This window comes from Pleurodeles waltl, chromosome 9 (assembly GCF_031143425.1).
Source record: "Pleurodeles waltl isolate 20211129_DDA chromosome 9, aPleWal1.hap1.20221129, whole genome shotgun sequence".
Taxonomy (NCBI): Eukaryota; Metazoa; Chordata; class Amphibia; order Caudata; family Salamandridae; genus Pleurodeles; species Pleurodeles waltl.
Window position 1 is genome coordinate 404,036,036 of NC_090448.1, and position 16,666 is coordinate 404,052,701.

General features: G+C 48.8%; 1 long non-coding RNA gene across 1 annotated transcript in view; it reads left to right on the forward strand.

The window, feature by feature from the left end:
* LOC138258633 (uncharacterized) overlaps positions 1–15,833 on the forward strand; it is a 74,204-nt gene extending 58,371 nt beyond the window's left edge. The window contains exon 2 of the long non-coding RNA XR_011198468.1: positions 14,768–15,833. This is a non-coding gene — a long non-coding RNA (uncharacterized lncRNA). The remainder of the gene's footprint in view (positions 1–14,767) is intronic.
* The last annotated feature ends 833 nt before the right edge of the window (positions 15,834–16,666 follow it).

Genomic DNA, 16,666 nt, shown 5'->3' on the forward strand with positions numbered 1-16,666 from the left:
GCGTGGATTCGTGTGTCGTGATAGTGTGGGTGTATTGCTGTTGGCGTGACGGTGGAGGTTTGGTCATCGCCAGTTTCCCGCTGGCCTTTGGTGTGGCAGACTTTTGTGGACGTCTGTAGTTTGTCGGTTTGCCTGTTGTGGGTCAGAATGACCGTGGCGGTTTACCGCGGCCGCGGCGGTGTTATGGTGGTCTTCTGAACGGCGGTAAGCGCCTTTTACCGCCGAGGTTGGAATGACCACCTAAATCTTCCCACACAACTCTTCTCATCAGCTAAAATTCTGTTATCCCTATCCTTCCAAATCTTTGTTCCCTTTTCGAATTTTCCTTAAATCAATTTTCCCTTTTCATTTCTTCCCTCTTCTGATTATTTTTCATTTTCTTCATTTTAATCATTTTACACAATTTACATATTCCCCATGCTCCAATTATGCAAATCACAATAATCAATATCCCTTGTATTATTTTCAATAATATCCCTTCCCCAATGTTGCTGAGCCAATTTCCCACTGAAGCAAATCCTTTGCCAACTTTCTCCCAAATACCGGGTTCTTTCAACTCTTTCAAATCTGCACTCTCATTAGTCAGATTAGTAAATCAGCTTCTAATTTCTTCACTATTATCAGGAATAAACGAACAACAATGCTTTGAATTGAGCATTTTGTTAACTCTGCCATCTTTTGCTAAAAGAATGTCTATTTTAGGCGGTTCTGAAGAGTCATAGCTCTTTCCGCAGCTAATTCTGTATCTATCAGGATCATGGCTCCTGAAAAATTTGTCAGCATAGTATCTACAATAGTAGACAACTTTTGAATCTTTATCAAATTCCGAACAACTCCTACTGAAGGAATCATTTCTCCAAATATATCTCCTACTATACTAGTCGGAGACTCTCTCCTTTCTCTAATCTGATGTAACTCAGTCAATTTCAGTAATCTCTTTAAGTCATCTAGTTGGAAAATCTTTGGGAAAACTATCCCCAAATAACATGTGCCGTACCATTCTCTTGGAAGACGGTAATAAGCGGTCCACACGTGTAATACATGCCAGGAATCACTGGATCCTGTCCATTCAACATAAATGTCCACTTACTCTGAAACAAAAACCCGTGTCTACATTCACTCGTTCCCAACAAAGTGTCAGTACTAGATTTAGGTCTATATACACAAAGCTTCCCTACATGTTGCACATCTAAAGCTAATTTCCCTTGGGTTTTTACTGCACTAAAATCATAATCACTCTTATGATTCATTTTCTCTAACCCCTTTTCCAATTTCTCCTTTAATGCCTTTCTCCTGTCATCTGTTTGATCTAAGAAGCTCTTTTCTAAAGGTGTAAGCAAGCATGTCAGGTTACTCCTGTGAGTGTAAGCTGTGCCCAAAGTTAATGCAGGCTCAAAGAAACCCCTCACTAATACTATGTAATTATCCTTAGCTACTCTATTCAGGTACCTAATTATGGAGACAAATGAAAACACTACATCATGATTGGAATAGAAATACTGAATGTACTCCTGATTATAGAATCTTGTTAGTAGCAGACTACAACTTATCCCATAAGTAATTAATCAATCAATCATAGCATTTGTAAAGCGCACTACTCACCTGTGAGGGTCTCAAGTCGCTGAGGTGGGGGAGTGCTGCTACTGCTCGAACAGCCAGGTCTTGAGTTGTCTCCTGAAGGTTACCAGGTCCTGTGTCTGTCGCAGGCGGATAGGAAGAGTGCTCCATGTCTTGGCGGTGAGGTGGGAGAACGATCTGCCACTGGCAGTCGTTGTGTGGATACGTGGAACGGTGGCAAGGTCAGCAGAGCGAAGCTGGCGGGTCGGGGTATAGAAGGAGAGACATCTGTTGAGGTATTCTGGTCCGGTGTTGTGCAGTGATTTGTGAGCGTGGGTGAGGAGCTTGAACGTGATTCTCTTGTTGACTGGGAACCAGTGCAGGTCTCTCAGGTGGGCTGTGATGTGGCTGTGGCAGGGGATGTCCAGGATGAGGCGTGCAGAGGGGTTCTGTATAGAGGGCATTGCCGTAGTCCAGTCTGCTGCTTACGAGGGCTTGGGTGACCGTCCTTCTGGTTCCAGTGGGGATCCATTTGTAGATTTTCCGAAGCATGCAGAGGGTGTTAAAGCAGGAGGAAGAGACCGCGTTGACTTGCTGGGTCATTGATAGCGATGAGTCCAGGATGAACCCCAGGTTGCGTGCATGGTAGGTGGGTGTCGGTGCGGTTCCCAGTGTGTCAGACCACCAGGAGTCATCCGAGGCAGAGGCGGTGGAGCCGAGGATGAGGACCTCAGCCTTGTCAGATTTCAGTTTCAGGCAGCTGCTCTTAATCCATTTGGTGATGGCCTTCATTCCTTCGTGGAGGTTGGTTTTGGCAGTGGCAGGGTCATTGGTGAGGGAGAGGATCAGCTGGGTGTCATCGGCATATGAGACGATGTTGAGGTTGTGTGATTGGACAATGTTGTGAGCGGAGCCATGTAGACGTTGTGCTGCGGGATGACCCCTGGTGTACGCCGCAGATGATCTTGGTGGCTTTAGAGCGGAATGGAGGGAGGCGGACTCTCTGGGTTCTGCCAGTGAGAAAGGAGGTGATCCAGTCCAGGGCTCTGTCGCGGATCCCTGCGTCGTTGAAGCGTGTGCGCAGGGTGTGGTGGCATACAGTGTTGAAGGCGGGCAAGAGGTCCAGGAGGATGAGGGTTGCGGTTTCGCCATTGTCAAGTTGGGTCCTGATGTCATCCATGGCGGCGATGAGAGCAGTTTCAGTGCTGTGGTTTCTGCGGAATCCGGATTGGGACAAGTCCAGAGTGTTGTTCTCCTCGAGGAAGCGGGTCAGTTGTTTGTTGACAATTTTCTCAATGACTTTTGCCGGGAAGGGGAGCAGGGAGATGGGCCGGAAGTTCTTGAGGTCCTTTGGGTCTGCCTTGGGTTTCTTGAGGAGGGTGTTGATCTCGGTGTGTTTCCAGCTCTCCGGGAAGGTGGCAGTCTCGAAGGGGCTGTTGATGATCTTCCGGAGTTGGGATGCGATGACGGAGCTTGCTTTGTTGAAGATGTGGTGAGGGCAGGGGTCGGACAGTGAGCAGGAGTGGATGGTGTTCATGATTTTGATGGTGTCGTTGTTGTTGACGTGGGTCCAGGAGAGCAGGAGGTTGGTGTGGCTGAGGGGGATGAGTCTGTGGTGTCGGTGGTTGATGGGGGGTCTGGGTATTGAAGCTGTCAAGGATGTATGCGATCTTGTGGTAGAAGATGGTGCCTAGGAAGTCGCAGAGGTCTTGCTATGGCGGGATTTCGTTGACGTTGGAACCGGGATTGGAGATTTCCTTCATAATGTTGAAGAGCTCCTTATAGCTGTGTGCGTTGTTGTCGATGCGTTCTTTGAAGGCGGTTCTTTTGGGGGTTTGGATGAGTTAGTGGTGTCTGCGGAGGGCGTTCTTGAAGGCTATGTGGTTGTCCTGTGTCTGTTCTTGACGCCACTCCTTCTCGAGCCTTCGGCATGTTTGCTTGGATTCTTGGAGGTCGACGGTGAACCAGAAGGCCTTTCTGTCGGTGTGTCTGTTTGAAGATTTCTTGATCGCGGCAAGAGTGTTGGCACAGTCGTCGATCAATTGCCTGAGGTTGCGGGCGGCTGTGCCGGTGTCGGTGGTGTGGATTGGTGGGTTCCAGGAGAGGGTAGTGATCAGCTGGTCTTCAGTGACCTTGTTCCATCTGTGGTGTGGAATCCACTGTGGGTGGTGGTGAGTTGTGGGTTTCTCAAAGGTGAAGTGGATGTAGTGATGGTGTGATGCTATTAATTGTGTTTGACCAATTACTTTGTGTTTAACCACTGCGCATACTAGTTGCTCAATGTTCACCAGTAGCACATTATGGTGGTCATTCCGACCTCGGCGGTCTTTTCTCCAGACCGCCGAGGCCGGGGGAGACAGAATACCGCCATTGCCGGCGGTATTCATGCCTCCCTATTCCGACATTTCCGCTGGGCCAGCGGGAATGGCACATCAACATTGCCGCTGGCTCGTAATAGAGCCGGCGGCAATGTTGATGTGCAGCGGGTGCAGTAGCACCCGTCGCGCATTTCACTGCCCGAAATTCGGGCATTGAAATGCACGATGGGGCTATGCCTGGGGGCCCCTGCACTGCCCATGCCAAGTGTTTGGGCAGTGCAGGGGCCCCCAGGTGCTCCCCCAGTCCCCTTACCGCCAGCCTTTCAATGGCAGTGTTTACTGCCACGGACAGGCTGGCGGTCGGGGACTCATAATCCCCAGGGCAGCGGTGCTTGCACCGCTGCCCTGGGGATTATGCCTGCCAGGCGGAAGCCTGTCAGGAAAGTGGAGGGGCCGGCGGTATGACCGTGGCTTTTCCGCCACGGTCAGAATTGCTGGCGGAACACCACCAGCCTGTTGGCGGTGTTACCGCCAACATACCGCCGGCCGCCAGGGTCGGAATGACCCCCTATATGTTTTGTTCAATTTAGCTGCCTATTGGCTTTGACATGGCATTAGACATTACATTTGGTATTTGGGTTAGCTGCCTATTGGCTTTAACATGGCATTAGCCATTACATTCTGTATTCAGTTTAGCTGCCTATTGGTTTTGACATGGCATTAGACATTACATTTGGTATTCAGTTTAGCTGCCTATTGGCTTTGACATGGCATTCGACATTACATTCTGTATTCAGTTTAGCTGCCTATTGGCTTTGACATGACATTAGACATTACATTTGGTATTTAGGTTAGCTGCCTACTGGCTTTAACGTGAAGTTAGACATTGCATTTGAGACATTGCAGATGAGCTGTGTTTTTCCAAGCTGTGTTTTTCCACAAGATAGACCAAGCTGTGTTTTTCACACCAGACCCTAGCTGATAAGAGCACGTAGATTTTGTGTTTACCTCTCAATCCAGTCTGAGAATGAGTGAGGCTCAGAGAATTGGCCACTCTCCAAGTTTCTTCGGTTCTCACACTGAGTTTGCCTTTAAGGATGACTCTGGACTACAGCAGAGTTAGATTGAGACTATCTTGACTTCAGACAGGAACGAGACGTCCGTTGCCTGTCCCCGTTTGGGTAGAAAATCTCTTTCTCGCAGTTGAACCGGAGTCATCAACTTGCAGGTCCCAGAAAGATGAAGCTGAGTTATAGGCCCTACGGTGATGCAATTTTGACTTATATGCTTTGCTTTGAAGTTATGCTATAATATAATCACAAGTATTTGCTGTGTGCTTTGATATATTTTGCTTTCATTGCTGCGACTACTTTTGAACGTGTGATTCCAATTTACAAATTTCGTCTCTCAGGAACCTCGTGGTGAAGTAATAATAACAATAAATGTCTTCTTTAAACTCAGAAGTGCATTCCAGAGAGGTTCTGTAAGCTCAGCCATGAGATAAGAGCAGGAAAGCAGAACAGATGGTCGGTCCAATTGTGTTCTGTGGTGTGGCTGAAGGAGATGTGTTTGCTGACGGAGAAGATGGGGTAGAGCATGTGTCCTGCGGAGTGGGTGGATGTCGTGACGAGCTGCTTGAGGCCGAGGTTGTCGAGCAGGGTGGTGGAGTTGTTGTCGCTGGTGTTCTCGAGTTCGAAGTTTAGGTCCCCAAGGAGTATGTAGTCTGTGGATGCGAGGGCGTGCGTGCTGATGACGTCGGAGATGGAGTCGCTGAACTTCTGTCAGGGTTCGGGGGGTCTGTAAATGAAGGTACCTCTGAGGGTAGTGTTTGGATCGGTGTGGATCTGGAAGTGCAGGTGTTCGGCGGAGCTGAGGGTGTCTTCGGTACTGGTTGTGATTCTGAGGGTATTCCTATGGACGATGGTGACGCCTCCTCCTGGTCTGTTGGTGCGGTCCCTACGGGTGATCTTGTAGCCGTCGGGGATTGGCATGGCGATGTCAGGCGCTGAGGAGGGATTCATCCAGGTCTTGGTCAGGAAGGCGACGTCTGGGGAGGCTGAGTCGAGTAGGTTCCAGAGTTCAATGGCGTGTTTGTGGATGGAGCGGGTGTTGATTAGGATCCATCTGAGATGGTTGCGTCCTGCCTTGGCGGGTGGGTCGCTGGCGTGGAGGCTAGTAAAGGTGCAGTTCCGGCAGGAAAATGGTCCGCTGGTGAGCTGCGGGGTGGCCTGATGGCAGATGGATGACCGGCCGGGGTTGAGGCGTGGAGTTGATGGCTTCATAGTGGCGTCATGCGTCGCAGCGGTAAGGGAGCGAGAACCATGGGTTCCGGTGCTGGGCATGGTCCAGGTGTGAAGGAGCGCAGACAGGCTTGCCTTAGGCGTGCCTTTGGTACGGCCCCATTAAGTAGGGAGGGGGGAGGAGAGGACAGCTGGGAGGCGGGAACAGGGGTGAAAAATGGCGCGGAAAAAAGGGGGTGGGCCGCGTGGGCAGCAGTGGCGGGAATGCAGCGCGAGAGATAGGAGAAGGAGTGGGGCCGCAGGGGCAGGGGCAGCAGGGAGAGAGAGAGAAGGGGGAGGGCGAGAGTGAGAGGAGAAAGAAACGAGCAACGAGTGAAACACAGAAAGCGAAAGGCAAAAGGAGCACAAAAGGGACAGAACACGGAAGGAAAAGCACACAGAGAGTGAAACAGAGGCAAAGTAGGAAAAAGGAGAAGAGAGGCAGAGGGCAGCCTAGTAGAAGAGCAGAGCTCTCCCACTAGACACCAGGGATGAGGCGCAGGCAGAAGCCTGCGGGTGGAGGAGGGCCTCAAACTCCTGACAGAGGTCAGGAGTTCAGAGGAAGTAGGGCTCTACTTGCCGGTGGAGCTACGGGAGGCAGAGCAGTTCAGTGACTAGGTGAGTGATATTGCTCATCCTACCAGGCAGCGGCCGCCATTAAGTAGGGAGGGGTGGAGGTGAGGACAGCGAGAGGCGGGGCGGAAAACGGCATGAAAAAAAGGAGCAGGCCACAGGGGCAGCAGCGGAAGGAATGCAGTGCGAGAGAGAGGAGGGGGCGGGGCCGCAGGGGCAGCATTGGCGGGGGAGAGCGAGAGAGTGAGCGGAGTGAGAGGAGAAAGAAACGAGGAATGAGTGAAACGCAGAAAGCGAAAGGCAAAAGGAGCACAAAAGGGACAGAACACGGAAGGAAAAGCGCACAAAGAGTGAAGCAGAGGCAAAGTAGGAAAAAGGAGAAGAGAGACAGAGGGCAGCCTAGTAGAGGAGCAGAGCTCTCCCAACAGAAACCAGGGATGAGGCGCAGGCAGAAGCCTGTGAGTGGAGGAAGGCCTCGAACTCCTGACAGCGGTCAGTAGTTCAGAGGAACGAGGGCTGTACTTGCCGGTGGAGCTACGGGAGGAAGAGCAGTTTACTGATTAGTAAGAGGCAAACTATGATAGGTAACTCCTTCTTCGACTGATGAAGGAATCTGCATACACACATAACAATTCTTTGCATCCATTGTCTTAACATACTCACTCAATATGTGATAGAACACATGAGAAGAAGTTCCCCTTGGGCATTATCTACATGCAGATACTTCTCTTCTAGCCTAAACTTCTCTATCGCTGTTAATGCAGTAGTTGCCTCCAAAGCTGAAGTATGGTTGGCTTTACTCTTGTCAAGAACAGTCATACCCACAATCAATATCACACACAATATCACACACACAATTGCCAAACCAATACTCGTGTATTTACAGCACCTGTTCTTCCTACCCTGCTGACTAATGTTATTCATGATCTGTAAAGAATCAGAAAGTAGAAAAGAAAATTTTGAACGTATGCACCAAATTCAAAAACAAAATCTTCTTTCAGCAGTTATTTACAGCTTTCAGTTTCACTCCTAAGATCTCTTTTCTCAAAAATCAGTAAGCTTGTCAAAAATCGGTTTAGCTGCTTGTCAAACAAGGTTATCGACAGTCAAATCAGGCTATCAAAGTCTTTTCCGGTTATTTTCAACAGTCTCTCTTTGCATTTTCCTAAAATTTGTGTCAACAATTCAGTTTGTTACTTCCTTTCAAGTGCCAAAATATTGACCTGGAATGTTGCGTTCAAAACAAAAAGACAAAACTCTCTTTGCCATTCACTTGTCGTTGCATACCCCCATTCAGGACTTGCGTACTTTCGACTTGCTATTCTCTTTCTTTTCAATTTTCGATCTCCATTTAATTCTCCTTCACTTAGGTCTCCTCTCCTAGTGGTATCTACTTCTTCCTCGATTCTCTTTGCTTGTGATTCCGGCCACTTATCTCCTTTCAGTGGACTCTTGGTCAATGCTCTTTTCAGTGTTGAAATTTCATCTTGCTCTGTAGGATTTTCTCTTGACGGACCTGCAACTGGTTCAGGAGGAGTCCGATCACATAGGCTTTGATCCGCCTCAACTCCTTCCCCCTCGGGGTCTGGCATTTGCTCTGTTTGTCTCTCAAACTCATCTACTTCTGGGAGAGCCCTCCTCTGACTGAGCTCTCCTACTGCCTCAATTGAGATTGGCTCACTGTCACCCTCCAGGAGGTCTTCTCCTTCATCTCTCACAGGAGTGACTGAACCGTCCTCAATGTGCTCAGGTCCGGTCTCAGTTCCTCTTTCTTCTCCTTCCAGCACTGAGGCTTGTCTGGTCATTGTTGGTATTCTCAACAACTCCTATTCATCGTCCAAAGGACATACCACTTTTCTCATGAGGCTTGCGTGTATCCATTTCGGAACTCCGGCACACTTCACAGCTGTGGTGGTGGTCAGAACCACCTAGAAAGGTCCTTTCCACTGTGGTTCCAAACACGTCTTACTCACGTGTTTCTGGACCACCACCCAGTCACCCGCCCTCAGGGTGTGTCTTTGATCTTGGATCGGTGGCAGTGTGATGGCTTCCACCTGCTGAGAGAAAGAGCGAACCACATCAGCCAGACCTTTGCAATAGTCCAACACCATATCATCTGTAATGTTCTGTGATGGGCTGGCTGGAGCCTGCCTGCACACTTTCCCAACATATGCTGCGGCTGCCAGTGGGGAGCCGGAACCTAACAGAAGCACCACCAATCAGAGAGGAGGAGCCAGGTCACCGCAGGAAGAAGGAAGTACAACAGGGCAGGTGTCGGGAGTTCCAGGAGAGAAGGAGCCGGGAGGAAAGGCAAACGAGGAGCGAGACGGAGGATCGAAAGAGGACACCGTGGAGAGAACCCCAGGCCGGAGGACCGGAGAAACCAGGGAGCGGTGCGTCCCCGACCGGGGAAGGGAGGACAACGTCCTGGGAAGCGGAGCGCAGCAGCCCGCCACGCTTCTGGAAAAGCTGGCATATCCAGGTGCATTGAAGCGCCATAGTTACGGGAAGGGAGGACGGGTGGAGCGGACCTAAAGAACCAAGGGAGGAGGGGGGAAGACGGAAAGGGTAAATAAGGGCAAACACTGTGATAAATGATACGGCACGGGTGAGGGTTGGGATATTCAACTGTGTATATAGGAAGTACGTCAGGCACAAGCTCACAGCAGTGATTAAGTAACGAGAAAAACCCTAAAACACAGCATTCCAGAGCACCATAGAAGAAAGAGAGCAGGAGAATAGAAGAAGACAGGAGAAAAACTAAGAACAATCCTGACAGAGAGGGAAAGGACAGAAAAGGCTAACAGATAAGGGAAGCCCAGAGAAAGGAAAGAGTGAGAAGAGAAAAGAAAAGAAAGAAAAGACAGCAGAAGAGGGAAAGCCAGAAACAGTTAGGAAAGGAGAAAACCTAAACACTTACCAAGATGATTCTTCTTTTCCCCGCATGCGCTTCCCGGGAGACCTGAAGAAACGGAGAGAAACAAGGAAGTGATTATGAACCATGAACTGCAGTAGTCCCAACAGTTACAGACGGAATGACAAAGGGAAGAAAACCAGCAGGCAAAATCCGAATTATTAAAAAAATAAACAACACTTACCTACTTGACGGCCGACTCCTGCGTTGTTATTTGCAGCGTACTGTAACAAGTGGTGTCAGAAGTGGGATCAAAGAAACACGTCACAATGGAGGAGAAACCCACCATGGCGGACATAATCGCCCAGCTGGGGGAGGGGCAGCGTCATTTACAGATCGTATGGGAACAGCAGATGAAAGAGGCCAGAGAAGAACGTGAAGCCTTGCAGACAGCTCTTAAAAGTCAGGCGACAATAATAGCGAATAATCAGCTGGTACACAAGACAGCTTTGGGGAAACATACAGATACTATTGCCCATACCAAGGTTCATCCAACTGTACCCAGTAGTGTGCTGCAGAGGTACCAAGAACAGGAAGACCCGGACTCGTTCTTTACGAATTTTGAGAGGGTTGCCAGTACTGCAAATTGGCCAGAGGAAAAATGGGGACAATATATAGCACCATTACTCACAGGACATCTGCAAGCCACCTACCAAGCCATCAACCCCTGTGGCACTCTTCCCTATAAGGACATAAAGAAAACTATCTTGCAACATGTCAGGCTTGACAGTGAAAGCTATCGCACCAGGTTTCGCCAAACCAAGTGGCAGCAGCAAGAGAATCCTCGCACCCTCTACTATAGGGTTCGGCATGCTGCAGGCAGATGGTTGCATCCGACCGAGAAAACTCTGGAAGAAATGTTCGACACTATAGTTTTGGAACAATATTTGGATGCATTACCCAGTAGCACACGTAACTGGGTCAGACAACAGCCGGGTTTGACTAATGAGACAGCAGTAGACCTAGCGTGTGCGTATCACCGGGCCCCAGACTTCCGGGCCACATCCAGCAGACATCCACTCCCTTCCCCTGTCCGCCTAACCATAGTGAAAAGTACTTCCCTGTGACCAGTGATGTTGCATGGGCCTGAGCGTTCCCTACCCGCCTCAATGCCAAATACCAACTATCCGACCACATGACCCGAGTGTTACCACTGCTCTGAATGGGGTCATATCGCTAGACATTGCCCCCATAAAAAGGACGCCGAAGAACCCATGGAGATTGGGTTAACGAGAGGGCGAGTATTCTGGTCCGGAGGGGAAAAACCCACTTATACCCTAACTATCCTCATCAATGACATTAAAAGGACAGCGTTGATCGACTCTGGGTGTAGTCAGAGCGTAATCAAACAGCAGTTAGTATTGCCAGGTCAAGAGGAACCACAAGCCCAAGTATTAATCGCATGTGTACATGGGGATCAAAGGTATTATCCTGTAGCCACCGTACGCCTGAATTGGAGAGAAAAGAATGAGACCTTAAGAGTGGGAGTACTTCCCCATCTAGGTGAAGATATCATCATTGGAACTGATTATGAAGATTTTTCCTCCCTCTTAAACAAAGCAGGTCAGGAACACACCCTTAGGTCTTGGTTGGAGGAAGTACCCTTTGGGGTAGGCGAGGGAGAAAGTCGACAACCCAGAGTTATACTAAGAAGAAGGCAAAAAAGGGACCAGCGACAATATATCCAAAATCAGAAAGCCCCGACGGTTGACAGTCCAGAAGTGGCCAGTAGGGTGTGTACCATTCCGGGGGAGTTTCGGCAGAGTCAACACGATGACCCCTCCCTGAAACACATGTGGCATCAAGCCTTGAATCCGGAAGAGCATGTGGTAGGTCCTAGGTTTATAATACAAAACAACCAATTGTATAGAAGACCCAACACCGGGGGAGAGAGACACTTACAATTAGTGGTTCCCATGAGTCACAGACAGCAGGTCTTACATCTCGCACATGAGGATAATGGGGAAGGGCACCTTGGAAGGGAGAAGACAGAGGAAGCAGTACTCTGACGCTTCTATTGGCCTGGAGTGTTTGGGGAGATACGTAAACACTGTTCAGAATGCCCGAAATGCCAACTTTTTAACCCTTCTCCGCACCGACCAGCTCCTCTCCAACCCCTTCCTATCATAGACACCCCTTTTTCAAGAGTGGGTATGGATATCATTGGACCCCTTACCCCCTCCATCAGGGGACGTCAGTACGTTTTGGTATTAGTAGACTATGCCACACGTTATCCGGAAGCCATACCCATTCCCAGCATGCACACTAAATCCATTGCACAAGCAATGATAGGATTTTTCTCCAGGGTAGGTTTTCCCAAAGAAATACTTACTGACCAAGGGACCCCTTTCATGTCCAGACTCATGGCAGAGGCGAGCAAAGCACTAGGGGTGAAACAAATTAGAACGTCGGTATATCATCCACAAACAGATGGTTTAGCGGAGAGGTATAACAGGACGATTAAATCACTCCTCAGGAAAAGCATTTCAGAGGCAGGGAAAGAGTGGGAGAAAAAAATGCCTCTAGTACTATATGCTATATGCACTCACGTTCAGGCCTCCATGGGACATAGGGCCAGATTTAGGAAGCCTTTTGCGCCTCGCAAACGGTGAAAAATGCAGTTTGCGAGGCGCAAAAGGCCAAACGCGATGCACAACCGCAAATTGCGAGTCAGTACCGACTCGCAATTTGAGGCTGCGACTCGCAAATAGGAAGGGGTGTTCCCTTCCTATTTGCGACCGCATCACCATGCTGAGTTGCTTTGGGACCGCGAATGCGGTCGCAAACCAACTCGCAGTTACCATCCACTTGAAGTGGATGGTAACTCATTCGCAAAAGGGAAGGGGTCCCCATGGGACCCCTTCCCCTTTGTGAATGTCAATAAAAATATTTTTTCAGAGCTGGCAGTGGTCCTATGGACCACTGCCTACTCTGAAAAAACCGAAACCAAATGGTTTCGGAATTTTTTCTTTTTGCAGCTCGTTTTCCTTTAAGGAAAACTGGCTGCAAAAAGAGAAAAAAAAACTGCTTTATTCAAAAAGCAGTCACGGACATGGTGGTCTGCTGTCTCCAGCAGGCCACCATCCCTGTGAGTGCATGGACTCGCTATGGGGTCGCAAACTGCGACCCACCTCATAAATATTCATGAGGTGGGTCTTTGCGACCCCATAGCGAGTCGCAGAAGGTGTCTGAGACACCTTTCTGCATGCACGTTTGCGAGTTGCAATTTGCGAGTCGCTATGACTCGCAAATTGCAAGTAGCAAAAGAATACTTACCTACATCTGGCCCTAAGTCCCTTCGAGTTACTGTTCGCCCGACAACTTCGGACCCTTCTAGAAGTGTTGGCTGAACAGTGGGAAGAAACAGAGGAAGAGGTGAAAGACCTCTTGACATATACACGTGAGTTAAGAGAAAATCTTCATACGGTGTGGGAAGAGGCCCACACCACCCTACGAGATGCTCAGAGCAAACAGAAACAATGGTATGACGCTAAAAGTGTGCTCCGCAGTTTGAAGGTAGGAGACAAGGCATTAGTCCTGCTCCCTAGTTGTGAAAACAAATTATTGGCCCGGTGGCAAGGACCTTATGATGTTATTGAGCAAATCAATCCCACCACCTATAAATTAGCCCTTCCACTAGGACCAGGCAGAGATATCACATAAATCTCCTTAAGAAATGGCAGGAACCCTTGTGTGAGTAACCCGTTCAGTATATCACACATGAGACCTCGGAGGAGATTACCTACCTTTCTTTTCCCTCGAGCAACTCTTATGGGTCCCCTCCCCCTCAGATGAGTCTTACTCTCGCAGAACCACATCACAGGCAACTCACCCAATTGATAGAAAAGTACTGAGATATTTTCTTCAAGCATCCTGGGCGAACGACTCTAGTACACCACCCGATACGGCTAAAAATAGATAAAATCTCCCGACAACGTCCATACCGTATCCCGGAAGCCAAAAAATAACAATAGAACAGGAAGTCCAATCCATGCTAGAGGCTGGCATTATTGAACCATCAGCTAGCCCCTGGTGTTCCCCAGTCGTATTGGTACCCAAACCAGACGGGAGCACCCGTTTTTGTGTAGACTACAGACGTGTTAGCGAGTTGACTCACTTCGATGCCTATCCCATGCCACGTATTGACGTACTACTCGAGAGACTAGGTCAAGCCCAATATATGTCCACCTTAGACCTGACAAAAGGGTATTGGCAAATACCTTTGAGAACAGGAGACAAAGAAAAGACTGCTTTCGCGACACCATCTGGACTCTATCAGTTCACGGTCCTTCCGTTTGGGCTCCATGGGGCACCAGCCACCTTCCAGAGGCTCATGGACAGGATCCTACGACCACATCACGGATATGCAGCAGCATATCTTGATGACATAGTAATATATAGTATGACCTGGGAAGAACACATGCAACATTTAGGTGACATTTTACAGGCATTGAGATCAGCCAATCTAACGGTGAATCCAGAGAAGTGCAGACTGGGATATACCAATATCAAATACTTGGGTTATATATTGGGAGAAGGGCAGGTCAGACCACAGGTAGAGAAAATAGAAGCCATCACGAGAAAACCTTTACCACGGAAAAAGAAAGATGTGAGAGCCTTCCTGGGTCTGGTGGGTTACTATAGACGTTTCATCCCACAATTTTCCACGTTAGCAGAACCACTCACTAACCTTCTAAGGAAATCCTGTCCCAACCCCCTTCCACCTCTCTCTAAGGCTGAACGTCAAAGTTTTGAACAACTAAAACACACACTGACATCTGGTCCGGTGTTGTGTTGTCTGGATTTTCAGAAGCCTTTCTTTTTGCAAACGGACGCCTCCGATGTGGGGCTTGGGGCAGTACTTTCCCAGATGCAAAGTGATGGAACCCAACACTCCATATTGTACATTAGCCGAAAGCTCTTCCGAAGGGAAGTCCATTATCCCACAATAGAAAAAGAATGCTTGGCCATTAAATGGGGCAGTGGAGTCTCTACGGTACTATCTCACTGGCAGGACTTTTACCCTGGTAACGGATCACGCTCCACTCACATGGCTCGCTCACAACAAGGATACTAATTCTCGTATCCTGCGGTGGTTCCTCTCATTACAACCTTTCTCCTTTCAGATCGTACACTTACCGGGCAGCCAAATGGTGAATGCGGATTTTCTATCCCGATATCCAACCACTGAGCGTCTCCTCCAGCCGCTCTCTAGGGGGAGTGTCTGTGACGGGCTGGCCGGAGCCTGCCCGCACACTTTCCCAACATGTGCTGCCGCTGCCGATGGGGAGCCAGAACCTAACGGAAGCACCAGCAATCAGAGAGGAGAAACCAGGTCACCGCGGGAAGAAGGAAGTACAAGAAGGCAGGTGTCGGGAGTTCCAGGAGAGAAGGAGCCGGGAGGAAAGGCGAACGAGGAGCGAGACGGAGGATTGAAAGAGGACACTGTGGAGAGAACCCTAGGCCGGAGAGACCAGGGAGCGGTTCGTCCCCGACCGGGGAAGGGAGGAAGACGTCCTGGGAAGCAGAGCGCAGCAGCCCGCCACGCTTCTGGAGAAGTGTGGCATATCCAGGTGCGTTGAAGCGCCATAGTTACGGGAAGGGAGGACGGGTGGAGCGGACCTAAAGAACCAAGGGAGGAGGGGGGGAGACGGAAAGGGTTAATAAGGGCAAACACTGTGATAAATGATACAGCACGGGTGAGGGGTGGGATATTCAACTGTGTATATAGGAAGTACGGGAGGCACAAGCTCACAGCAGTGATTAAGTAACGAGAAAAACCCTAAAACACAGCATTCCAGAGCACCATAGAAGAAAGAGAACAGGAGAATAGAAGAAGACAGGAGAAAAACTAAGAAAAACCCTGACAGAGAGGGAGAGTACAGAAAAGGCTAACAGATAAGGGAAGCACAGAGAAAGGAAAGAGTGAGAAGAGAAAAGAAAGAAAAGACAGCAGAAGAGGGAAAGCCAGAAAAAGTTAGGAAAGGAGAAAACCTAAACACTTACCGAGATTATTATTCTTTTCTCCTCATGCGCTTCCCGGGAGACCTGAAGAAACGGAGAGAAACAAAGAAGTGATTACGAACCATGAACTGCAGTAGTCCCAACAGTTACAGACAGAATGACAAAGGGAAGAAAACCAGCAGGCAAAATCCGAATTATTAAAAAAATAAACAACACTTACCTACTTGATGGCTGACTCCTGCGTTGTTATTTGCCGCGTACTGTAACATGTTCACAAGCTCATTTGCAGGAACCGCTGGCAACCTCATTGCTCTGTCCATGAGGATCTCATGCAGTGACAATCCTGTCTTCCTGTCGGGTGTGTTTCTCATTGTCATCAGAACTAACAGCAGTGCGTCAGGCCATTTCAGATTCGTGGACGCACACATTTTCACCATTCTTGATTTCAAGGTACCGTTCATCCTCTCCAATAGACCTGATGCTTTAGGGCGGTATCTACAATGCAACTTCTGCTCAATGTTTAATGCTGCACATAGTAATTTAATTACTTCATTGTTGAAGAGACTTCCCCTATCTGATTCTAAAGAGATCAGAAACCCAAAACATGGTATCAGTTCTCTAAGCAGTAGTTTCACTACCGTGAGGCTGACATTTCTTCATGCACGGTACGCTTCAATCCTATGACTAAAGTTGCTGACACTCACCAACACATATCTGAAACCTCCACACACAGGCATCTCAGTAAAATCCATTTGCATTCTGCTGAGTGTACCTCCTGCTCGTCCAATGTGGCTCAAATTAACCACTGTCCCTATTCCCGTATTCATTTGCTGGCAAATGACGCAACGATGGCAAACTGCTTCAGCAACTTGTCTAAACCTTGGATTGAACCAATTCTGCTTGAAAGTGCAAATCATTGCATCCCTGCCAACATGGGCTTGACCATGATAGTACCTAGCCATTTGAGACAACAAACTATTTGGCAAAACCAATTGACCCTCTTCAGACACCCACAATTCATCCTGTTGCTGTACACATTTCATTTTGCTCCATGATTGTTT